Here is a 26,496-nt window from a genome sequence, read left to right on the forward strand (position 1 = left end):
TTTAAGAGGGCCATTCTCAGAAACTACCAAACCGAAAACTCTGAAAAAAATCAGAAGGCTGCCACTATATAGTGCCTGGGCTCCGAAATACCTTCCATGCCGATATCTGTTTAAATAAAGTTAATAATAGTATATTACTACAATTTTTTGTAATTGGTTAGAAACCCCCCTTAAGTTCATCCTAGTATCATTAAATTCTACAGTCATATAGGCTATAATATAGAACATTATCTCACCAAGTTTGGTGGAAATCGCACTATTACTAACAAAGTTATAATACCTCAAATTTGTTGCTTCTTCGAAAATTGAAGACTATGAATGTCAATATCACCCGAAAGTGGATACTCTCACATAATATATGAATATATTACGTGCTACGTACTAAGAAATACACAAAACCTTTCGTACCTGAAGCGTCCAGCTTCCGGTTTCCCGACTTGTTAATATTTAATTTTTTTAGTTTTTATTAGCGGGTATAAATTATTTATTGTACATATGCAGGCTCCGCGTTTAGACTTCTGATGTGTTTCCAATTTAGCCGGTTGTCGAAAGTTAGTCATAAATATTTCCTAGTTTTTCCGGTTTCTGGTTTGTTGTTAGGTGATGAAGATTGCCTGAGTCCGCGTTGACCTTTTATTTTCCATCTTGCAGTATTTGATCGGTGTGTTGGTCGCCTTCTGGAGATTGTCGGAGATGAAGTGGGGAGATACATGTGTCGTCCACGAATAAGAAGATCCCTGTGAGGCGGTTGTATATTCTTGGTATGTCCGCCGTGTATAATATGTATAAAACTCGTTTGTTACCATTTGATGATGTTTTGGACTTCCTGTTGGTCTGTTTGCAGTTCCATGTCTCCGTTTTGGGCTGAGTCGTCTTGTGTCTCCGTTTCTGATTCGTATTCGTCTCCTGATTCGTCATCCGATGGCTTCGGGCTTCCCTTCCTTGTAGAATGCTTGGCCATTGGGTTCATGTATTGTGAAATACTTGGTGAGCCGCCAGAAGTTGTTATGATATTTCCTGGTTCTAGGTTTTGGAGGAAGTATCCCCATTGTTGGTTCCTTGAGCTGTCGATTTCATCTCTGATGATATTGGTGAGCCGATTCACTTCTCTTTTCAGGTTGGGATCTCTTGTGCTTTTTCCTCTTTTTTTGATGCAGTGTCTCTCCCTTATTTTCTCTTTTATATTTCTTGGGAGCCGGTAATATTGTTGATGGTTTGCTTCTGTCTCCGTTGTGCTCTCCTGTTTAGTTAAAGTTATGTGGGAAGTTAGGTTTGAGATTTCTGTCTCTCCCTGTTCCGATGTTTTATTTGTAAATTTATTATTTATAATTATATCGCTGTGGTGTATTGTGTTAGAATGTGGCGGTAGGTGTCACATTTTGTGTTTTTAATCGCTTTCGGCGGATTTTCAATATATATATTGTATATATGGCACCGGTTTGTGGTCCAATGAGAGGTCGTCCAACACGTTGATTGTGATGTGGTTGTTGAAGTTCTTTGTTAGAGCCAAATCGATTATGGTATCGGTAGTGCTGCGACCATAGTGTTTTAGTTCCTCAGGTGCGTGAAGAGTTATTCCGTTTCCGTTTAGGAAAGTGAGTAGTTCTCTCCCTGCTTTATTGTTATTGTTGTTATTGTATTCGCGATGGCGCGCGTTGAGATTCCCGCCGACGTCTGCTCTTCTCGGCTGCTCTCTCGAGAATTGGCTGTATCAACTATATACATCCTTTCTTTATGGAAACCTTCCTTGTTTAAGGGGTATGCGCAGAGCCGGTGAACAATTGAATTGCAGGCAGCCATTTTTTGTGCAACGGTATGAGCCGAAGTGACTGTTATCGTTCTTTGAGTCGCCGTTGGTTTTCTATATATCTCGAATTCGAGCTTTCCATTGTTGTTCGTTATTCGTATGTCCAAAAATGCTAGAGATCCGTGTTCTTCCTTTTGCATTGTAAATTGAACATTCGGGTGTATCTTGTTAATTTCTGTTAGCCTGTTGTCGAGCTTGTCCTTCTCCACTGACATATCATCGACATATCTGAACCAAATTCTCGGCATTATCCTTTTTTCTTCAATAACTGATTCTACATATGCCATAAACATTTCCGCCACCAATGGTGACATTGGGTTGTTTCTGTATGTGGACCTTTTTACCTTTTACAATTTGCACCCACATATGTATCTTTGACTTTTAACTTTTCTTATTTAAAAACAGAAAAAACTGCAGCTCAAGTACTGAGGAAGAGAGTAAGTAGCTCTGGAAATACGTATCTACAAATTATACAAATATATTGTAGTAGGAAGAGCTACATAGTTTTATTTCATTAAGATGGAATTGTCTGCCCAATTTTTGTTCCCAAAGAATAAATTCCAAAATTCAACCGATTTAAAAATATACCCAATGAATTAAGTTAATCAAATTCCCAGTTTTGTTCTGACTATCCCTGAAAATTATATGTTCCCAGAAAATAAATAAAATAAGTTAGTCTAATTCTGCGTATGATTCTTCCTATTCCCTGTAAAATTATATTCAAACAAAAGTAAAATGGTGCATGCCCAGAAGAGAAATTCCCAGAAATTCCCACAATTCCCATATAAAATCCGCACTTCCACAAGAGTGTGGATACTATAATAACTCCACAGATATAGTACTTTGATTATCGTTTTATCGAACATATTTACAAGGGCTTAGATAGGCTGTGCTGTCTATGTTCGAATTTAATATTGAGGTAGAACAGCCAGTATCTACGAAGCAACGAAGTTTTCGACAGTTAGTCGAATAATGGGCAATCGAAGTTCCGAGGCACATAGCCAAACAGCCGCGTCTGCCTGATGGAGAGAAAACGTTCAAAAAATGAGATACATCTGTGCTGTCAGTCTCCAGTTGCATTTTATACGCACTTCCAAGTAAATCTGATTTTTAGGCATGTAAGACGCCCCTAAAGGGTTCTGGACACTTAATAATAAAAATATTTTTCCCAATCTGGTTATTCAACTTTATAATTTCCAACTTTTGTGTTGCGGAAAATATGTTACATTATACTTAATCTTATAATTAATTAAGAACAAACACTTACATATGTATCCGAAGAGTTTCGGTGTTGTTGTAAATCGTACTGCCAGTCGTTTTTTGGTGAGCTGAATCTCGATTTCTGCAGCCTTTGTCTCGTTCACAAGCGGGGTCGGCCCGTTGTGATCGGTTTCGCCATTTGGCTCTATCGAATGCTTGATCTGGGTGCTCCATCTCGAGGCTTTTAAATCCCCATCCAGCGTATCAAGCCATCGTTGTTTAGGCCTGCCTTTTGGTCGTTTACCATCGACTTTGATGTTCAGACCAATCTTGACAAGTGAATTCTCGTTAGCAGGAATTGCGTGACCATACCATCGAAGACGCCTCTCTTGCAATTTTTCCACGACCGGTGCAACCCCATAACGATCGCGGATATCCTCATTTTGGATGTGATCAAAACCGCAAGACGCCGTTCATTGTCTTTTATAGTTGGTCATAGAGAGCGACAGGACGGACAACATTGCGGTAAATTTTAAATTTGAGACGTTCGTTGATATGTCTATCACAAAGAACACCAGTTGTGGAATGCCACTTCATCCAGGTTGCGTTAATGCATGATAATTCAACCTGAGACCGTGTTGCATGAGGCGATCATTCCATTTTTGGATAAGTTGCTCGAGATCGTTTTTGCTATCAGATGCTAGGAAAACATCATCCGCATAGAGCAGTGTGTAGTTCGCTGGACGTTGAATATCCCGTGTGACGGTGTCCATAACAAGAGCAAAGAGAAGTGGTGAGAGGGCGCTTCCTTGATGAACTCCAACAGAGACACGAAGCGGTTTTGATACACCCGCCATACTTCGAATTTTACTTTTCGGATCATGGTAGAGCAATTGAACCCAGCGCATGAGCTCTTCTGGCACTAAATATTGTCGTAAAGCATACCAGATGAAGTTGTGTGGCACACGGTCAAACGCTTTCTCTAGATCCAGAAATGCAATGTAAAGAGGGCGATGCTTCTCACGGTGTTTCTCTGTGAGTAACCGCGCAGCGTGTATTGCGTCAGTAGTTCCGCAGTTTTTGACAAATCCGGCTTGATTCACGGTTATTTCAACGATTTCGCGAATACGGTTGTCAAAAATATGTTCAAAAATCTTCATGGTATGGGAAAGTAATCGGGTCGGACGATAATTTGAACATTCTGCTGGACTACCTTTCTTTTTCCATATTGAAACAGTGGTACTTTCTTGCCAGTCAGATGGTGTTCTTCCTCCCTGAATAACCCAATTAAAGAATTCACTTAGCCACGGTGTTGGGTCCCAGCTCTTCGCTTTCCAGAGCTCTGATGCGATGTCTTCAGGGCCTATGGCTTCCCCCGATTTCATTCGTTTTACTGCCTCCTCGACTTCAGTTGCGCTGACAGTTAAGCCCTTGAGTGTTTAACGTAGGCACCTGTCGTGGAGACTTAATACTACGGTCCTCTTCAAACACGGATTGATTTTGTGACCACAATCAGAGCCCCGCTGAGACAAGCAACAACGGTACCAGTTTATACCAAATGCATGGCTTAGCATTCATACTGGTGGATGCAAGAATTACCTAAATCTCTACCGAACTAAGGAGTACGGCACCCGTGTTGAAATGCAACGCCACGCCGAGGCCCGAAGGTCTCTTCTCGCTTGAGCACAACCACAGCCACCATGAAACTCCCAATAGGGAGGCCAACCGCAAACGACCGAGCTGTACTCACATACAACGGGAGTTCACCCGAAGTATGAGAGTCCAGGGGCCATCTCGGTTCCCATGGTACCAGTATACCCCTGGTACGGTTTCGTGACCAATTTGCCGCTTCAGATGAGTCCCCGTGCAGACTCGGGTCTGATCGCCCTGATTAGGCCTTTGAAGCATTCGCATTCTTATAAATTTGCAGGCTTTTTGTCGTCGAGAAATTTGTGGTAGAGGCGTTTCTTTTCACGGACCTTCATTTCATCACCCTCATTCCAAAGCCAAGTATCTCGGTTGATGCACCGCTTACCCGGCTTGGTGACCCCGAGGGTGGCAGAGGCCGCTTTGTGGATCGTTTCTTCCATTTGGTTCCATGATTCTTCCACATTCGTAATGGTCGGCAATCGTATGAGTGAAATCGTTTCTTGTTTCTTCTCACCAAATCGCCACCATTTGATGCGCCACGGGCCAGTGTCGTTCCTCACGCTGTTTTATCGGTAGCTTAATTCGCAGGACGGCAATCAACGGCCGATGTTGAGGTGCGATAGTCTTCGCTATGAGTTCGCAATCAGTGACGGTGGTAAAATGTCGGTATCTTATCAGAATATAATCGATTTGCGTTTTACTGTTCCCACTATAAAATGTAGGAAGATGAGAGAATCGTTTGATGAACCATGTATTAGTTGATGACTTTGAGGGGACTGTTATTCATTTGATATATCACCCCGTCCACAGCGTCAATGAAGGGAAATGATCCACCTGTGTTCCGTCAAAAGTTGAAATCTATTGCCTTTTTAATATTGATGAGCGTGAGTAGCGAAAATTCTTCAATGAGATTCTCCAGGAACTTTCATTTAGCGAATGATATTTGTAAACACTTGGAATGTGACTGTGTGTTACCATCAAAAGCTTTTCTCTGTCATAAATTAAAAACAAGTCGGGAAACCGGAAGTTAGACGCTTCAGGTATGAAAGGTTTTGTGTATTACTTTTATAAAGAGATTTGAATGTGTATTTGTGCCATTAATATGTAGCACGTAGTATATGCATATATTATGTGAAAATATCCACTTTCAGGTGATATTGACATTCAAAGTCTTGAATTTGCACAGAAGCGACAGCTTCGAACTAGTATAACTTTGTTAATAATAGTGCGATTTTCACCAAATTTGACAAAATAATGCTCTGTACTGTAGCTTACATTGTTTCGTGATTCTGGGGTGAATTTAAGAGGGGTTTTTCTTCCAATAACTAAAAATTATAGTAATGTACTATTATTATCTATATTTGAACAGGTATCGGTATGGAGGGTATTTCGGAGCCTAGGCACCATATAATAGCAGCCTCTTGATTGATTGATTTATTTTTTTTTTTTGGTAGTTTCTGAGAATGGGTCCGTTAAAGAAATGACCCCTTTCAACTCCCCGCACTCCTCACCTTTACCATAAATGTCGAAACTAAGACCTGCTTGATAATGCACATGACTACATTTGATGAAAAACCTCCTCCCCTTTTGAATGTATGGAGACCCCCCTTAAATTCGACGCAAAAGGATGTAACTTACTATATGCGTGAGCGTTCGCGGTTCCCACCTTTCTACCAAATTTGGTGTCAATCGCTATAACCGTCTCCGAGAAAAATTCGTGTGAAGGACATACAGGTAATCGCTCGGATATGTCTAAGTTTAATTTCCGAGTGCAACTGGAGCTCTGCTGAAGGGAACCACATTTTATTTCTTGGATGTATTTTACTCCTTTTTTGTAAACCCAAATTACCTTATCCAGGTGCTTTGTTTCCCTACCTATTTTAAACTCATTTTCTTTTATCCTTTTTGTGCTTGCATTCTTTCACTGCTGAAATTTTTATAGATAGTGACTCTGTTCCGGTACAATCACGTTTACTAATCAGGATATAACCATCCCTACTGGTAGTAGGAAGGGATCCCTTGGGGACGTATCCCTGAAAAATATAGAATGAGTGCGTGACAGTGTTAAAAGTGGGCGAACCAGTAGTAGGCTTTCGCATCAACTTCAAATAGATTCCTGTCCTTAGCGGTTTTGACTGAGAAGCAATCGCGACAGACTATCCTAGCTATAATGGACGAGCTGAAAATTAACGATTTCAATATAAAGTTGATGTCGATCTGTAGGAGTCTACTTCTGAAAACTTTAGTTGATCACGGGAAGGTATGTAACCACGCTACTAACAAGAAAGTAGAGTTGTTCACACAACGCAGAACAGATTACCGCCCTGTAAAAATATTACTTTCCAGCCTTCACAAACTGAAATGTAAAGAGCCGAGAAAGATATAGTATGGTTTGTGTTGACATCAAAAAATTTACAGCTGGAAGAAAAGGCAAATCCAATAATATCATCTTCTTTACTTGAACAGGGATACAAAGTTGAACGATTTGAGGAAAATCAATAGGTGATATATTGGAACTACCACTCACGGGAAGACTCCGGTCCTACACAATGTAGGAACTGTCAATTATACGGCCATGGTTCTTCTTATTGCCACCTGCCAAGTGTCTTATTTGTAGTGGGCATCTCAACTACAATCAATGTTCCACCAAAGAGGACCAACAGGATGAAATTAAATGTGCAAACTGTTTTGAAAGACACTTCCCCAACGACGTCAATTACTTTAAGAGAATAATAATAATCGTTGGAACAACAATCCATATTGGATCAGGGCCTTGAAGTGTGTTAGAGCACTTTATTCAAGACCGTAACAGTACACTACAGAACACTGTAGGAGGCAATGTGGTCAGCATTACGCTCGCCCGAGATTATTACCCTAATTTGACTCAGGTACTCATTCACAATGAGTCGACTGGTATCCGACATCAAATCGCGATACAAATCCCACTTCCGCCAGCGAGATTTGAACCGCAACCTTTCGTACGACAGCCTAACTTTAAGAGAATAGAATATTTAAAAGTAAAAGAAAAATTGGCTGGACGCAATCAACACCAAAGAACCATACCGAGTGTTTCCAAAGCTTTCCAAACTTCTCAACATAATTTCCCCTCTCTCACTAAATGTGGAGAACGCTACAGCTTCGCTCAGGAGAGACATACACCAACTTATTGCTCTATATTGAGCAGCCGAGTCAATATTCCACCTACGGCTGCGGACCCCAGGATTTGTTTTTTTTCGAGAGAAATGATCAAAATCGTCAAAAACTTGGCTAATTGTAAAACTCGCGTTAATCAATTCTTTTCGAGTTAATAATTAAATACATATACCTAACAAGATAAGTATGCTGCTATGGAATGCACAAAGCATTAAAAATAAAATAATTGAAACATTCGATTTTATCAACTCTTTAAATATTGGCATCTTTGTGATTACCGAAACTTGGTTAAAACCAGGAAATACCTAAACGAAAACGCTGAAATCAACTGTTTAAATTTGGATAGCGTCAGTGAACCTCTCGTAATCGATAATATGTTATTAACGTTTACCAACAACATTTGGAATGTAATAAATCATGAACTATATCAGTGCACTAATCGAGCGTAAACTACTTTTACTGCGAAATTCGAAATGACTTTGTTATCTAATTTGGAGAAAGGATCAAACAAGGTTTGGACAATTTACAAGACCATTAAGAAAAACAGAAGCAAATCAATCACATCTCTAAGAGTTGAGGGAAAACTAATAATCAGTGATTCGGAAAAAGCTGAAATTCTTGCTGAAAATTTTGCTGCAGCCCACTGGACCGCTAGGTAAGAAGATAAACTATCGGTTAGTTGAAGGAACTATCTAAATACTAAGAAAGAGTAGACCTTTACCTCCTGGGCAACTGAGCAACCCGCGAGAGCTGTACGGAATTCTAAAAAACTTGAATAACCCGAATATGACAAAATTCTAGTTTTTGTTTTAAAAAATTTGCCCAGAAAACAATTGTCCTTCTGTCCTTCATTTTTAACTGATGTCTCAAGCTTTCATACTTTCCGACAGCTTGGAAAAGGAGGAGGAGCTAAGAAGTAAACTGATTTTCAGTTCGGTTTCCGACCTGGATTTTCTGCTACCCGCAAACTTTTCATAGTAACTAGTGATATCCGGCAAGCTCTTCATGAAAAAAACCGCAGGAATGGTCATTCTCGACATTGAGAAAGCATTCGATTCAGTGTGGCACGAGGGGCTCATATGCAAGATGATTAATTTAATCATCAAATCTTTCCTTGCGAATCGTACGTTTAGCGTGAAGTTAAATGTTAACATTCCACGTCAAAGAGAAATTCCAGCAGGTATGCCACAAGGCTCTTGCTTAAGTCCGATTCTGTTCAACATATTTACAGCAGGCATCCCATCATCATGGCAACTGGTAGTAATTTTTGCTGACGATACCTGCATTGATTACGTCGGGTTCGGGAATCCATATTAGAAAATTTGGAATCATTTTTCGATAAACTTTATCAGTATTTCTTTCTATGGCGTATTAAAATCATGCTTCTCAAATTAGATCGTTTTTTTCAATTTCATCTTTCGCTTTCGACCAAATTGTTATTATGTAAAACCCTCAAAACAAATGCTTGAAATTAATTTTGAACAAACCTTGGCATTATTCCACCACCCATCTTCATTTTATTGCTAACATTGGCAAAATTCAAGATACTTTAGCGAAATTAACATCAGTTTTCGTCTCATCAACACTCTCATAACGCCTTCTCTTTATTTCTAATACCTATTAAGAACAACCTGTTGGTAAAGTTGTTAAAGAAGGTTTTTATTTTGCTCAGAATTTTCCTTCTAGTAAGTACAATATAGATTAAATCCTTTAGTCAGCAATAAGCTAAAATATAGATCAAAATTACATGGGCTCTAAATCTCGATCTTTGTAATTATTATCTGTGATTGTATAAGTTAACAGATAAGACGGTATTTGTTTTTATATTTTTTTATTCACGAGGGCCAGAGTACGCTCTGGTAGTACTCGAGAAACCCCTGATCTCTTTTTTTGAAAACACAATTTTTTATTCATATCAAACTTAACCTAAACATGAAAAATACACTGAGGGTGCTTACTAACTAAAAGTAGCCTAAGATTTAACAGTATTTCTTAATCTAAGTTATAAATTATATGATATATAAATTACACTAGGCTGAAAAATGGAAACAATTTAAAAGCTTAAACGAAAAATAGGGGAAAGACATAAAAACCCCTAATGACCTAAAGTTAGACTTAAAACTAGGGCTTAGAACTAATGACCCGTGCGTCTAGATGCCGGGAGAGATCTGAAAAGAAAAAATCATTTGCCAAATGACATTATGAATGACAAGGGCTGCATCCGTTGCTCCCAAATGTCTTTGGAGGCAGACAGTGCTGGCATAGACGAGTTGAGCTGACGCCCGAGGTCTGGTAGGCTGCAATTAAAAAGCTCCTGGGCTTTGCTGTCTAACGTTGGAGATGTCGTCGATGAGGCGGCAGTGGTTACCGTCGGTTTGGTGTGCATTCCGCGTGCGGCTTGGGCGTACGATACGCCCGCGTTGATCCTTGCTGAGTTTAAGCTAGGACGGGACTGGTCCTGCGCTGGTTTCCTGAAATTATGAAAAGTCCTGCTCTTTAGATCCGCAGTTAATGCAGCTTGGCTTCTCCTCTGAGCTTTTCGTGCATTTGCCCGGTGCATGTGAGTCCACACATTTCACACACCGGTAAGGCATAAAGCAGTTGGCTGCAGCGTGGCCGAGGCGCTGGCAGTTCTTGCACTGCATGGTACGCTTGTTGCGTACAGCTTCGAAGCGCACTACTGTATGTAGTAGTGTTTTGGTTCTCGCGAGTTTCGCGGGTTTAAATGACACTAGCCAGAGGTTGAGATCCCTCTTCTCCTGGATGGAGCGTTGGGTCTCGTACTGGCGGACATCGGTGGCTTCTGAGAGGCCAGCTTGAGCGAGTGCGGTCATCACATCCGTCCTCGGATGGAAGCTGTGTAGACCACGAAGGATCATGTTCACAGGCTTCTCGCACTTTGGTGTATAAGAAAAGAACTTCTTATCGTTCGTCGAAAGGAAGCGTTCGTGTTGGCAGTTTGAACGCCGACCGAAATGACCGGCCGGCGTAGCTGTGTCGAGAATCAAGATTCACTTCTAACTTCTTCGTCCGGGAATCACGTCTGACCGTGACTCGACCGTGTCTTCAACTCAAATGACTGTTAAAAAAAAAAAATGAACCCCTGATCTCCGTTTCCACACCTCCTTAAATACTACGTCTTACTTAGTAATGAATCGATAGGGAAATATACAACACATATTTCCTTATGACCCATGGTTCTTATCATACATCTTATCTTTAACACAGGGAAACTATGTTTCCCTATGACCTGCGATCTTTATTACTATATGGGTTAAGACTTTTATTACCCATGGTGATAATGTTCCAGGAAGGTCGGGGATTTGTTTACCCAATGTGATATTATTCCAGGAAGGACTACAGATATCGTTATCTATTGAATTGTTTGATGGTGGTCGCAGATGGTTGGCATCTGCTTCGTCGACTATGACTTATACTTGGATTAGATTTAATAAGGATATTGAATATATAAAGGGGTACAGGATAAGTCGACCTAGCTCCATTAAAGGCGTGTAGTATGCACCGTTTCTGACTGATTTCGCTATGAAATTTCCGAGATACTGGAATTTTATTTTTTTTATAAAAATGGCCGGCTATTGAATTAAATATGCCTTGCGGTTTCGTCCAGGGCAGAGGCAACTCGTCAGACGCTGCCTCACCTCTTCCCTGGGAGCAGCATGACCGAAATGGTTACAAGGTGGTATTTGCTCTCTTATAGTAAATCAAAAATACGACATGTGTATGAATTATAATGAACACAAAAACCGCTTTGTAAAATTTTAAGCCTAAGCCGGCCGGGGCTAAACTCAAATTTTGTTTAAGAATCGAGGGATTCCTAAGTCCGCCATCCACTTAATGGTGGACCGAACTAGTTGAGTATAAAATAACATTTATTTAACTTCTATGTTCATTATGTCCATCTCTGTGTTGCGCATATTTTCACACTCTTTTTACTACACCAGTTGTCAAAGTCCTTCTTATTTCATTCGCCGCATTAATTATTCTTTCTTTCAGAATTTCAACTGAAGAAATTGGCTTAGGTTCACTGTACACGAGCCTCTTCATATAGCCACTCACATAAAAATCCATAGGGGTTAGGTCTGGACTTCTGGCTGGACAGGGGAAAGGCCCACCTCATCCATTCCATTTGTTGAGATAATTTGTGACCAGCTATTCTCTAATACTTCTCCTGAAATGCGCAGGGCAGCCATCGTGCTGAAACAACATGTCTCGAAATAGATTGAGTGGAAGATCCTCCTTTTTAAATTTGTACCAACTTTTTTAGCTTTCAATCGTCTATAATGATTAATTTAGTTAACTTACGTACAATTATGGTTATTGAGGTCATAAAGAATCTTATTCTACATGTAAAAATAAAATAAAAATAATATTTATTATTATTCTAAGGCACGACATTGATAGACTGATTCAGATCAGTACTGGCAATGCCAGCAGACGGGTAAGAAAGAGTGTGCTGAGGGTTTACGGGAACTATGCTATCCCCAGTGGAATGCCCGTAGTCGAAATTCTGGACACACTAAAGCAGAAATTTTCTATCATATGGAGTCGGTTACGACGGTATGTTGATCGCGGAGCTTTTTCAGATCTCTCAACGAATCCCAACAAAGCGTCCAGACACTGCAGTTTTTGGTAACGGAAGCGAAAGAATACTGTGGTGGACTTTGGGGGCTACCACCGCAACATGCTGAGCATTCTGGGTGGATCACCGCCAAAGACGCCCGCCATGCCAATATGCCTGGCATGAATTTTGGGGATGTTACCGAAGAGGAAGTTCGACGAGCATGGTAGGTAAGTAGGTAACAGTGACCGCTCCAAGGAGCCCAATTAGCGCTTTGGTGCGCCGTTTTGATGCCACAAACTCCCAAGACAGTAACTGTTGTTATGTTATGTTATGCAGGGAGGCAGCGTCCAGCCGGCTCGAATCTTCAGAGCCAGCCCGTAGCATTCACGAAAGAAAGCAGCTCTCCCACCCTGCAGTTAGAAATCTCTCTGAAGTCCCCAAAGAATGGTTAACCCGGTGTCCGCAGCCTAACTCTAGCCAGAGCATGAGGTGCATGAGGGTTTCCTTTCCTTCTCCGCAACTTCGGCTATGCGAGTTGCAGGGGCGGCGGCTGTTAGGTAGTGCGAGTAGATTCGGCCCCCGACAGCCGCCAGCGGAACACCGACTGTATTCGCTGAAGGACTGCCAAAAGGAGAGCCTTGCCTGGCCAATCCGTCAGCCCGCTCATTCCCCTCTATGTTCCTATGCCCGGGAAACTAGCGGAGAGTGACCTTGAGCGTGCTGTCCAGACAGTTCAGGGCGTCGCTGCACTGCCCCACCAGCCTGTAAGATGTCGTCGCTGAGTATAAGGCCTTAATGGCCGTTTGGCTGTCGGTCAGAATAGCTATGTTACGCTTGGGGCTCGAATCACGCTCCAGCCATCGACAGACTTCCAATATCGCCAGTACTTCCGCCTGGAATACACTGGCGAAACCTGGGAGACCATACGACTTGGATACACCATGTATATTCGAGAAAACCCCTGCGCCGACTCCACAGCCCATTTTTGATCCGCCCGTAAAGAATACTGTATCATAATCTTGCAACACGCCGCCGGTCTTCCACTTTACCCTGGTTGGAAGGTACACAGCAAAGTTTCTCGTGTAGTTCAGCTTGCGTGTGGCGTAGTCCGTGGGGGATGCCCAGATTTCCAGAGGTATTTCATCTAGGATGTTGCTGTGGCCGTAGGACTTCGCTGCCAAGCATCCGGACTCACGTAGTCTGACGGCACTGCACGCTGCAACATATTTAATGTGGAGGTCTAGGGGCAGGAGATGCAGGAGTACATTGAGAGCATCTGCCGGGCAGGGCTGCAGAGCCCCAGTAGCATCCGCACACGCGGTTCTTTGAATTCTATTAAGCTTCGTTCTATTGTATTTTTTCCTCAAAGCCTGCCACCATACAATAGAGCCGTAGGCTAGGATCGGACGCCCTACAACGGTGTACATCCAGAGAACCATCCTCGGGCGGAGACCCCATTTCCTTGCAAAGGTTTTCTTGCAGGCATAGAAGGCTATACAGGCCTTCTTAACCCTCACTTCTATATTTTCCAATTTAGCTTAGTATCCAGGATTACACCTAGATACTTTACATTAGAGGAAAGAACTAATCTTTGTTTGTTCAGCCGTGGTAGATGGAATTCAGGTATCCTTGTCTTGGTGTTGAATAGCATCAGTTGGGTTTTGGTTGGGTTTATGCTGAGTCTGCATCTTGCGGCCCACAGGCACACCTTTCGCAACGCTCCTTCCATGATGTCGCTCATAATAGACAGAAGCATCCCTGATACTAATATCACCAAGTGATCGGCATACGCTACCACCTTCACCCCGCTGCTGTCCAATGTACGAAAAATTTTGTCCATTACTATTAATCAGAGCACCGGTTAGATGCCGCCACCCTGGGGCGTGCCTCTGTTCACAGCTCTGGTCAAGTGGTTGCCTCCCAGATCCGACTGGATTATCCAGGTACTTAGCATGGATATAATGCAATGCGTGAGATACCCCTCCAATCCAATACCGGTCCAAACTTCCTTGATGGCGTCGGCACTGACGTTGTTAAAAGCGCCCTCTATATCCAAGAAGGCAGCACGGGTATACTGCTTGGACTGCAGCGACCGCTCAACCGTGCCAATTACCTCGGGGAGGGCGGTTTCTATGGATTTTCCTTTGAGGTAGGCGTGCTAGGACTTAGAGAAAGGAGTTGTCTCCATAATAGTCCTTAAGTGAATGTCTAAGACGCGTTCTAGGGACTTCGGCATGAAAAACGTCAGGCTGATTGGTCGAAAGTCCTTCGCGGACTCATGACCGCGCCTGTCCGCTTTCGGTATGAAAACACTCGTGCGCCCCTCCAGGATTGCGGTACGTATCCTAAAGAGATGTAACTCCGGTAAATCCGGTAAATCCCAAGCCACGGCACACCCTTTCCTGCTGCTTCTGTACCATGACTGGCATTATGCTATCTGGGCCTGAAGATATGTATGCGGAGAAGCTGTATATAGCCCAGCCGATCCTATCCTCGGTAATTACCGATTTGACAGTCTCGCACAACTGGGGTTGCTGCAAACCCTCCAAGCAAGGTTCTGACTCACAGTCCTCCTCGGCTGGAGGGAAAGTGCATCTGAGCCAGCAGCTGCAGGGTTTCGCCAGAAGATTCCGTCCAGGAACCTTCCGACTTTTCAAGAAGGGATGGGCTCTTATGTTCCTTGGACGGTGGGGTTAGTCCAACACTGGAATCAGAAAAGCATTATGACGAACTACCAGTTTGGGTTCCGGGTCAAGCACGGGACTCAACACGCACTAGCTACCTTTGCGACACAGTGAGCAATAGATTTAACGTCAACAACAAACACACTGTAGTGTATGCGTTAGATTTCGAAAAGGCCTTTGATTCCGTGTGGGTTAACGGACTCATATTCAAATTAATTAACCTTGACTTCTCTATCCCAGTGATCAAACTTATAATAAGTTTCCTCGAAGGTAGGCACTTTTACGTCAGCGTGGGAAATAACTACTCCGATCTCATACCGATCACTTCCGGAGTACCGCAGGGATCCATTTCAGGACCTACACTTTATAGCATTTTCACGGCTGATGCCTCAATCCCAAAGAGCGGCACAGAACTGTTACAGTTTGCCGACCGCACACACATCTTCTCGTCGCGCCTCCGACCCGGCAAGGCAGCTAACGCTATTGGAAAGTATTTTTCAGATTTCTGCATATACTACCAGACCTGGGGGATAAAAACCAATGAGGCCAAAACACAGATCATCACCTTTCGGAGAAAATCCAGATACTTAGGATCTAGATCTATCCACAGAGAAGCTAAACGCTTAAAAATGCGCGTCGGGAATACTGTAGTGAACAATTCGCAAAAAATGAAATACTTAGGAATGCTATTTCATGAACACTTAAGTTGCAATCCCCACCCTGAGCTCGCTCTCAGCAAAGCAGGTGGTGCAGTAGGTAGTATCTACTCTTTTCTTCGTCGTAAAAGATTAGGACTTACCACTAAAACTAAACTGACTCTATATAAAATCCATATAAGACCGATTCTTTGTTACAGAGCCCCTACATGGATGACTTGCTCGATCAGAGCTATCAAGAAATGTGAGTCTTTCGAACGCAGAATTTTGGAACCCTGTATCAGTATTGGTATCGGAAGTATACCGGCGAGCAAGAATAAAACCTCTTCCAGAGTTTGCTCTCAGCCTGATGGAGAGATTCTTCGAAAGAAGGGAGAATCATCCCAATCCACTTACGAGACAACTATATCTGGAGGGTAACCCCACTCCATTCGCCACATTCTTAAGGTCTTACCAAATTATAAACACCGAAATAAAGCCCGCCATTGTCTCCTTCTTAAACACTCCTTGCCTGGTAAGGGTACATAGAGGATAAGTGCAAAATTTGTAAGCGCTATTGTAAATATTAGATTTCATCATTAGATTTAAGTATTATTATTAGATCAAGGTAGAATAAGCTAAAATAAGTAAGTAGATAAGCCTTCTCGCACAGTTTTTTCATACAAACACGTTTCTTTAAAACTATCAAATTATCAAGATGTGTAGAGTAAATACTCCATGAAAAGTCAAGTCAAGGCAGGCCAAACATTTGTAATAGCAGCCTGTTTTTAATAAATATCTAAGAAAGATAAGCTACATTTACGCTAGAAATAAGCAAAACAAGTCGGAATACTGAAAGATGGCGCGCGAGGAGCTTGTATTGTTATGGAGCTGGTGCGTTTCACCTTTGCTCCCTTTTTCTGTGTTAGATGTTTTCCTATCTAACTGTTGTTCTCTGGAGTTATTTATTTTGTTTTATTCCTGGATTTTATGTCTGTCGTTTTAGTATGTGTAGCGTTGAGTTGCTATGATTGTCAATTTGTTCGTACAGTTTCAGTGCTTTGTCCCTAATGAAGATGTCTCTTGAGTCAATTTTTACGTCCCAGTGTAGTTACGTCATCCTCATCCATCCGCCTACACATGTCGGCATCATCAAAGAACGATGCCTAAATAAATACTCGCTAGCAAGTAAGTTAGTTTTATTGCACTAGACCTAAGTAAATACATAATTGTTAGGAAGTAAGAATAAGGAGAAGATGTGTATTTTATTGCTTGCATTGTGACCCTTTAAAAGGACATGTAACTGCAAGCAAAGGGTGCACTCTTATCCAAGATATTAAAGTGAAGAGTCTCAGTTGAAATAATTTGTTTTGTAAAAGCGGATCACGGTCGGAAACTCGTGATCATAATTGGCGCAGTCGGTCTGCGAGTGTTTAAAAAACTGTTTATCACTCACAAATAAAAGAACCTGGAGAATCTCATCAAAGATTTCTCTTTACTCACGCTCAACATGACAATGGACTTCAAAAGTTTGTCGGGCTATATTGGAGCCCTTTCGAATTTCGACGGAACGCAGGTGGATCTATTCCCCTTTATAGATGCAGTGGATGCAGTGATACATCAAGTGAACAACAGCCCCTTCAAAGCCATCCTTCATCAGATGTTATTAGGACGCATCGTTGGAAGAGCAAGAGAGGTTTTGCATACTCACATCACAGAATCCTGGTCAGAGGTCAAGGCGCTCCTCATCAATCACTTTGATACACCGGAAAATGAAATTCAGCTCACCGAAAGATTGCTAGCGGCACGATTCACAACAGCAGGACAATTATACGAATATATCTGTAAGTGTCTATTTAAAATTAACCATAAGATTAAGTATAATGTAACATTTTCCGCTGCACAGAAGTCGGAAATGATTAAGCTAAAAAATCAGATCGCTAAAAATACTTTTGTCAGCAAATGTCCCGAACCTATTAGAGGTATCTTACATGCCTACAAACCAGATTCACTTGAAAGTGCTTATAAAGTGTTAGTAGAAACAGGGTACGTTAATTACAGTGGTGCAAGAAATGTGAATAACAGTGCTGATCAATATGGTCAAAATAGAAGTGATACGAAAGTGCGAAATTTAGCTCCAACAGGAAACACTAGGTTTCAAAGCAGAGCAAATTTATCTCCACCTTCAAATGTCTTCGTTCCATTAGGAAACACTAAATTCCAAAACAGAGCAGATCTATCTCTACCTTCGAATGTCTCCATGAATACGGCAACATCCCGTTCAAGTTCGCTCCATGTTAACACGGATTTTCGGCTATATGCCTCGGAAGAGAACCCCAGTTACCCATTATTCGACTAACTATCGAAGGCAAAGAACTTCGATGCTTAATCGATACTGGCTGTTCTACCTCAATATTAAACTCGAAGGCAGTAGCAGAGCATAGACAACATAGGTTATCTAAACCATTGCAAATATGTTCGGTAAATGCAGTTTCATCCACCTTTCATTGATTTTATTCAGAATTCCCACAAGAATTTCAATTTGAAGGTAGAATTGAATGGAAATTACTGCCTTTCCAAAGTGAAACTTTCGACTGTATTATAGGACAAAACATTTTAAAACCAACTAAAGCGATAATTAACTTTGAAGATAATACGTTATCAATTAACAGCATCGCGTTGCCTATAACTGTCCAACAAGAAGTGGTATACATGGCCCAAGCCGCAAACTTTGAGCCAGAAAATGAAAAAACGTTAGGGGTAGAAAACCATCTCACAAAAGAGGAACAAGAAGTCATTGACAGAATCAAAAAAGAATTCTGCGATTTAGAATACGATGACACCCAAAAGTTGTCATTTACCCATGATATAAAACACGAACTTAAACTGTCAACTCCAAACCCAATATATCAAAGAAATTATCGATACCCGTATGCACTTAAAGAGTTCGTGAAAAAACAAATAGAAGAAGATCTTAAGCAAGGCATTATTAAACCCTCAAAATCTCCATACAATTCCCCAATTTGGATAGTTCCTAAAAAGGGCGAAAAGAAATACCGACTTGTTATTGATTTTAGAAAAATTAATAATTTCACCGTAGAGGACAAATATCCGACACCACAAATCGATGATATACTCGGAAAGCTTGGTAACGCTAACTACTTTACCTCTATTGATTTGGCCAAGGGGTTCCATCAAATCGAAATCAAACCCGAAGACAGGGAAAAAACAGCTTTTTCTACCGACGAAGGTCATTTCGAATTTACTCGAATGCCATTCGGACTTAAAAATGCTCCAGCAACATTCCAGCGCCTTATGAATTCTATTTTACAAAAGCATATCGGCAAAATTTGCATAGTCTATATGGACGACATTTTAGTATTCAGCACATCATTAAAAGAACACGAAAACGCACTCAGAGCAGTTTTCAATATCCTCAGAGAAGCTAATCTAAAAATTCAAATGTCAAAAACCTTATTTTTGCAAAGAAGCACTGAATTTCTTGGGCATGTAATAACAAAAGACGGTATCAAAGCTAACCCCAAGAAAATAGAAACCATCAAAAAATTCCCAATACCCAAAACTCAGAAAGAAATCAAATCATTTCTCGGTTTAACTGGTTTCTATAGAAAGTTCATAAAAGACTTTGCAAAAATAGCAAAGCCTCTAACTACACAATTGAAAAAAGACTCCACTATTAACCCCGATGAACAAGAATATAAAGAAGCCTTCCAGACACTTAAATTATATCTAATGAACGATCCAATACTAAGGCATCCAGACTTTAGCAAACATTTTACACTGACTACAGATGCTTCCAATTTCGCAATAGGAGCAGTTTTTTCCCAAGAAGGAAGACCCATCTCCTTTGCTAGTAGAACGTTGAACGCTCATGAAACTAGATACTCGACCATTGAAAAAGAGTTGCTAGCAATAGTATGGGCAACATCTTATTTTAGACCATATTTGTTTGGCAGAAAATTCACCTTACAAACGGATCATAAGCCACTTACGTTTTTGGAAAATATTCAAGAGGATAATTCAAAACTCCAAAGGTGGAAGTTGAAGCTTTTAGAATATGATTTCAACATCAAACATATCAAAGGCAGAGATAATTTCGTTGCAGACGCATTGTCGCGAGTTGAAATACACGCACTCAATAATAACGAAAACGAATCGTTAGCCACACAACATACAGCCTTTGAAGATAATAATAATTATATCTTCACATCAGAAAAGCCCATTAACGCTTACAAGAGGCAAATCATAATAAAGAGGGGAACGAGTAATCAAGTCAAAAGAGAAAAACACCACAATAAAATTAGACTTACATTCCAATTCGAAAATTTCGACGACAAGAATGCAAAATACATTTTACAAAACCATGTACCAACACAAGGTACAACAGGTGTAAAATTTCACACTAAAGAATTTATGCTTATTTTCCAAAAACATTATAAAAATTGGAAGGAAACAAATCCAAAGGGAACAGTTGTACAAGCGAATAAAATCTTGTGTGATTGCACACCAATAGAAATAAAGGAACTAATTGCAAAAATACATCGAACTAGCAACCATGTAGGTATCAATAAAACTTATATGCAGCTCAAAGACAAATATTACTTTCCGAACCTTAAAACGATGATAACGAAACAAATAAATAATTGTACCATTTGCAACCAAGCAAAGTACGAAAGAAACCCAAATAAACTGCCTTTTAAAGAGACTAAAACGCCCAAAAAAAATAGGGAAATATATCACATCGATATTTGGTTTAGGGATAGAAACTCACCATACATTACCTGCATAGACAAATTCTCTAAATTCCTTACAATAAAGAAACTCCAAAACAGACAATGGGATTCAGTTAACAACGCGCTAAGAGCAATTTTTAATAAAATAGGAAAACCCGAAAACCTTATTTCGGATAATGAAAGCGCACTAAACACACAAAAAACTAAAGAATGGTTAGAGAAGGAAAACATAACGTATCACTTTTGTAGCCCATACCATAAAACCGGCAATTCTGACATAGAAATCGCACATAGATCCTTAAATGAACATTTGAGAGTGTACCTACTCAGACAAAAGTCTGAAGACCGAGATCTTCTCGATTATAACCCTATAGAGGAATGTGTTAACTATTACAATAACACATTCCACTCTACACATTGCCTTAAGCCAATAGACATTTTTTTTAAAGAAACAAACGTACCTGATAATCAAATTTATGAACAACTACAAAAGGTAAAGAGTAAGGCTATAAAACAACGAAATAAGGACAGAAAAGAAACAGCATATGACAGTAGATTCGTTAAGAACCATAAAGCGAAAAAACTAGATCCTAGATATATACAAGCTAATTCTGGAAAGATACACCCTCAGAGATATAAAAGGCAAAAAACACATTGCCAAGAAAAAGACTCCAATTAAAAACCAAAAAAAAAAAAAAAGAAAGGAAGGAAAATAATAAACATTGATATCCTATTAGTAAACCAAGAAGTTGGAAAATAAGAAGTTACGTGTAAGAAATTATTATTATATTATATCTATTGATAACTCATAGGAATAAGGGCAATAATAAAAAAAAAAAAAAAAAAATCTCGAGGACGAGCTTTACATTTAGTGGGGAGGAGTTACGTCATCCTCATCCATCCGCCTACACATGTCGGCATCATCAAAGAACGATGCCTAAATAAATACTCGCTAGCAAGTAAGTTAGTTTTATTGCACTAGACCTAAGTAAATACATAATTGTTAGGAAGTAAGAATAAGGAGAAGATGTGTATTTTATTGCTTGCATTGTGACCCTTTAAAAGGACATGTAACTGCAAGCAAAGGGTGCACTCTTATCCAAGATATTAAAGTGAAGAGTCTCAGTTGAAATAATTTGTTTTGTAAAAGCGGATCACGGTCGGAAACTCGTGATCATAATTGTGTATGTCCTCATTTCTCACATACCATGGATAGTTAAATATTTGCCTTAGGGCTTTGTTTTGAGCTATTTGGAGTTGGTTTTTGTATGTTCTTTTTCTTTGCGCAAAGACAGAGTTTGTGTAGAGAAGTGTGGACCTGATTAATTGTTTATAAATAAGGCTTCTGTTTTAAAAGTTTAGGTGTTTGTTTTTAGTCAAAGGATAAATTGTGTTTAGGATTTGGTTGCATTTCATCCTTTTTTCTTGAATGTGATGCTTCCATGTCAATTTTTTGTCAAAGTTTAGCTCTAAGTATTTAGCTGTGTCTTTCCATGGTATTGTGCGTCCTTTTATGTGGATAGAATCAGATGTTTGGTGCTTTTTCTTGTTATGAAGATCGCTTGTGTTTTCTCGGGGTTAATTTTTATTTTCAACCTTCGGAAATATTTTAGAAGCGAGTTTGTGGCAATTTGTAGTTCGTCCGTAATCAGTTTACTGTCTTTGGACGTTTGGAAAATGCAGGTGTCGTCTGCGAAAAGTGACAGTCTGGTGTTTAGCAGCGAGAATGAAGAGATGTCTGCAATGTATGCGGAGTAAAGGAGTGGTGAGAGGGGTGATCCCTGATCCCTGAGGAACTCCTGCTTCGATAGGACGCACACTGGAGTTATGTTTCTCTATTTGGACCGAGAAACATCTGTTTTTTAGATAGGATTTCACTACGTTTGTAATTTGGGACGAAACTTGAAATTTGTTCAGCTTATAAATAAGCTCAGAATGTGGGACTTTATCAAAAGCTTTATTAATGTCGAACATGATCATGCCTGTTGATTGCCTTCGGTTTAAACCTGAACGGATATAGTTTACCACTCTTGCGAGTTGAAGTTCGCAGGAGCGGTGTGAATTGGTCCTGGAGTGAGTTGGCGAATGCCTCCGCCTTTCCTTCTTTAAAATACTCCAACCCATGCTGCCCATGGATTGTAGGAATTCTCTGCTTTGTGCCTTTCCTGAAATATTTTGACAAGCGCCAGAAGTTGTTGTCCCCGGGCTCCAGTGATTTCAGGAAGGTTCCCCATTTTTGGTTTCTAAACTCATCAATTTTTTCTTTGATGATGTTTGTTAGCCTGTTCGCGTTTCGGATGAGGTGAGGTGTTCCTTCCTCTTTTCCGGACACGATTTTTTCTCTTGATCAGTTCGACTAATCTTTTGGGCAATTGGTAGAAGTGGTTTTTTGAGACCGGGGTTTCAGTAGTGTTGTTAGCTTTTGCTCTATTTATTTGGTCAATTAATTTATGGATTTCATTATCAATTTGTGACTTTGTTGTTAATTTTGAGGGAGAGGGATAATTCATTAGGGAATTTTTTAAGGAAATCCAGTTTGTATTTTTAATAGTTTTGGGAGGATCAACTATCAAAAAATTGTTTAGTGTAAACAATACTGGTTTGTGATCTGAGGATAACTCTTCTAGACATTCAGTGGAAATACTAATTTCCAGGTTTTTTGATAATCCTATGTCTAGTACCGACCAAGTACGGAAGTTTGAGAAATAGGTTGGTTCTTGTGGAGCGTAATTTGATCAGAAATAATAAATTTGTGTATTTCTACACCCGATTTATTATTTCTTCTAGAACCCCAGGATCTGTGGTGAGAGTTGAGATCTCCGGCTATAAATGTGACTGGAGCTTGCTCCAAAAGTTTCTTAAGGTCAGGGGAAATGGTATTTGAGTTGGGTGGCCTTTAGACCGAAATCAAGTTAATATTTAATGAGCCATTTTTCACCGCAATCATTGTTGCTTCTATCTCATTAAGGGGGGGAGTGATTAAATGGTGGTGTGTGATATTGTTGCTAATCAAGATTGCGGTTCCCCCTCCGCGCCCTGTGAACCTGTCGTTTCTATAGGTCTCATAATTGGCAATTCTGAGCCGATCTCCTGGTTTTAGGAAGGTCTCTTGAATTAATAAGATATCTACTTTATAGTCAATTAGGAATTGATTGAATTCCCTGATTTTATCCTTTATCGAGTTGGCGTTCCAACTTAGGATTTTAATGTTGTCCCTTTCCATTGTTGGGCCTAGAGGTAGGTCGAGAGATTTGTTCTCAAACATTTGAGGCATCATGCTCTCAAACATGGACTGAAATTGCGTTTGCATTTCAGTCATCATGTTCTCCATTTTAATGGGTGGAGATTTTGCTGGGGGTTGAGTTGGTGGTGGTGTGGGTACCGTTTGAGATTTCGCAACTTGAGCGAAAGATTTTTTTAAGTTCTTTGGGTTATGTGAACAACCTCCGTAGTTAGCCGGGTGCTCCCCTCCACAATTAGCGCATTTCGCTTTTTCTTCCAGCTTTTTGGGGCATTGTGAGCAGTGGTGATTTCCTTCGCATTTCACACATTTAGGGTGTGCGAAACAATTGTTGGACGCGTGTCCGAATTGTTGGCAGTTATGACACTGCGCTTTGTTTGTTTTCGGCTTTTGGCTCTCTATTTTGACCAAAAGGCGGCAAACTGCCTTCAAATTGTAAATTTCGGTTTCGGTTTTTGGAACTTGCACCTTCAAAAGATTTGAAAATCCATTTCTGGATTTCAAGAAATAACACTCTATAGGGTGGAAACCTTGGTCTTCCAAGTCTTCTTTGATATATTTAGGATTAATTCCTTGGAGGCCTTTAATTATGATATTGAGATTCTTTTCTTCTGGAAGAAGAAAAGTGTGAAATTGGATGTTTTTGTCTTTGAAGAATTTTGTTATTCTCCGATGGTCTGCCGGTTCTTCTGGCGTGATTCGGATTCCTAAATGAATCCTTCTCGCCTCTGAAATTTTTATTTTACGTTTCTTCATTTCTTTTCTACTTGGGGCCAGATCTCAGGTTGCCTCAGAATTACTGGGACTGTACCGTCCTTTTTCTTCTCAGGGTTTGGGACTACCTTAGTAATAATTGGGTTTGTATTTACCTTTGTTGGTTTGGGGGGCGGTGGTAGCTGCACTACTGGTTTCGGGGGTGGCAAATCTAGGAAAGCCAATTGATTATTCGCTTCAATCTCGTGGCTGAAGGTTATTTTAGGGTGCAGCGTGTTGATTTTATCCAGCATATTTTGGATATTTGTGTCCGGGATCACTGCCAAAATGTCGTCCACGTACCTGAACCATTTATTTAGCAATAATCCATCCTCCTCCATTTTTTCCTCTGGTGATGCCATGAAAATTTCACTAAGGAGTGGGGAGAGGGGATTGCCCATCGCTACACCTGAGGTCGTTTTGAAATATTTACCCCTGAAAGTTAAATAGTTCTCACTCATGCAGAGGGAAGCCAACCTCGCATCTTGTTTAGCCTTATTCCTCCATTCTGGGGTCGAACCTTATGGCTGCTTATGGCACCATGATCCACCGCCTCTTAACAATTCCGCTCACTGAGGAAGACTACCGGAGCGAAAAACTCTATATCTTGGACACGGCTATGAAGAACGGGTACCCCAGCGCCACCATAGAAACAATGATTAAGAAACACACCCGAAGGTTAGAACGTAGTAATCTTACTACACTCTATAGCCAACAATTAACCTTAACTGCTCAGAAAAGATCAAGTGTCACCTTCTCAAACTTGTCCAAACACATACAAAGGACATTGAAAAGGTTTGACATACAGCTGGTAGGATCAAGCCGTATCTACCAGCTTAAAACCCAGCTGACGGGGGAAAAAGATCCAAAAACGGTGGAAGAGATGAGCGGCATTTATAAAATCGCCTGCTCGGATTGCCCGACGGTATATATCGGGCAAACAAAAAGATTGGCAACCACTAGATTTAGGGAGCACATGAAGGAGGCTGTAAAGCACTCCCGAAAACCCACTAAATCTATGGTGGCAAAACATATGGTCGAATGCGGCCATAAAGTAAGCGCTGATGACTTGAAAGTCCTAAAGCAAGTAAGAAAGACTAACCAGCTGGATGCTTACGAAAGCTGGTTCATCAACAAACAACCGGTTGACACTAGGTTGAACTCAGATTTGGGTAACTGCTATTCCCCATTGTTTAGAAAACTCTTAAAGTAAAATAATCTCGTCTTGTTTTAGGATTGATAAATTAGCTATTAGGAAGTGAATTAAATATTTATTTCTTTTTCAGGACCTAGATATAAGTTTTTAGATAAATTAGGTTTATTAGGTAGTTAAATTAAATATTTATTTTCTTTTTCAGGACCTAGATATAAGTTTTTAGTCATAATTATAATATCATAGTATAGAATAGTATAAATAGAACCTTAATGTCTACAGATGAGCAAACTTGTTTGCACTGATGAAGGGAACAAGTGGTTCCCGAAATATCGGTATTTGCAAGAATAAATACCCACACCAACGAAAAAGAAACAACAAGTTTTTATTATTTCAATTAATTAATCGTTGGAAACACCGCATAATTTCACTCTGAACTCAAAGTATTCTTTCATATTTCTTTCAAACTACAAGAAATACGTACAGATTACAGACTTAGAATTATGCTCACCCTAAACAAACAAACATTGTCTATTACTGAATATTGTATTCTATATGCATGCATGTATTATATATAAATTGATCGTACACCTATTTTCGATTCATTTCATCCATCAAAGTATTTATATATGTACATATTAAGTACGTATATTGAATGCCGCTTGTGCAAATATCTATATATACTGGATTAGGCACTACCCCAAAACTTCATTTATTTATACACATAAATACATACATATGGCTGTCTGAGGTAATTGTTTGAAATGTATGCCTTCGACCTCCCATTCACATGAGCTCACTTTGTTGTGGTTTTGATGAATTGATATATTATGATGACGTCATGCACGCTTTAGATGCACGAAATTCACACAAAATGTAAAAGT

The sequence above is a fragment of the Hermetia illucens genome, chromosome 5 (genome assembly GCF_905115235.1).
Source record: "Hermetia illucens chromosome 5, iHerIll2.2.curated.20191125, whole genome shotgun sequence".
NCBI classification, from domain to species: domain Eukaryota; kingdom Metazoa; phylum Arthropoda; class Insecta; order Diptera; family Stratiomyidae; genus Hermetia; species Hermetia illucens.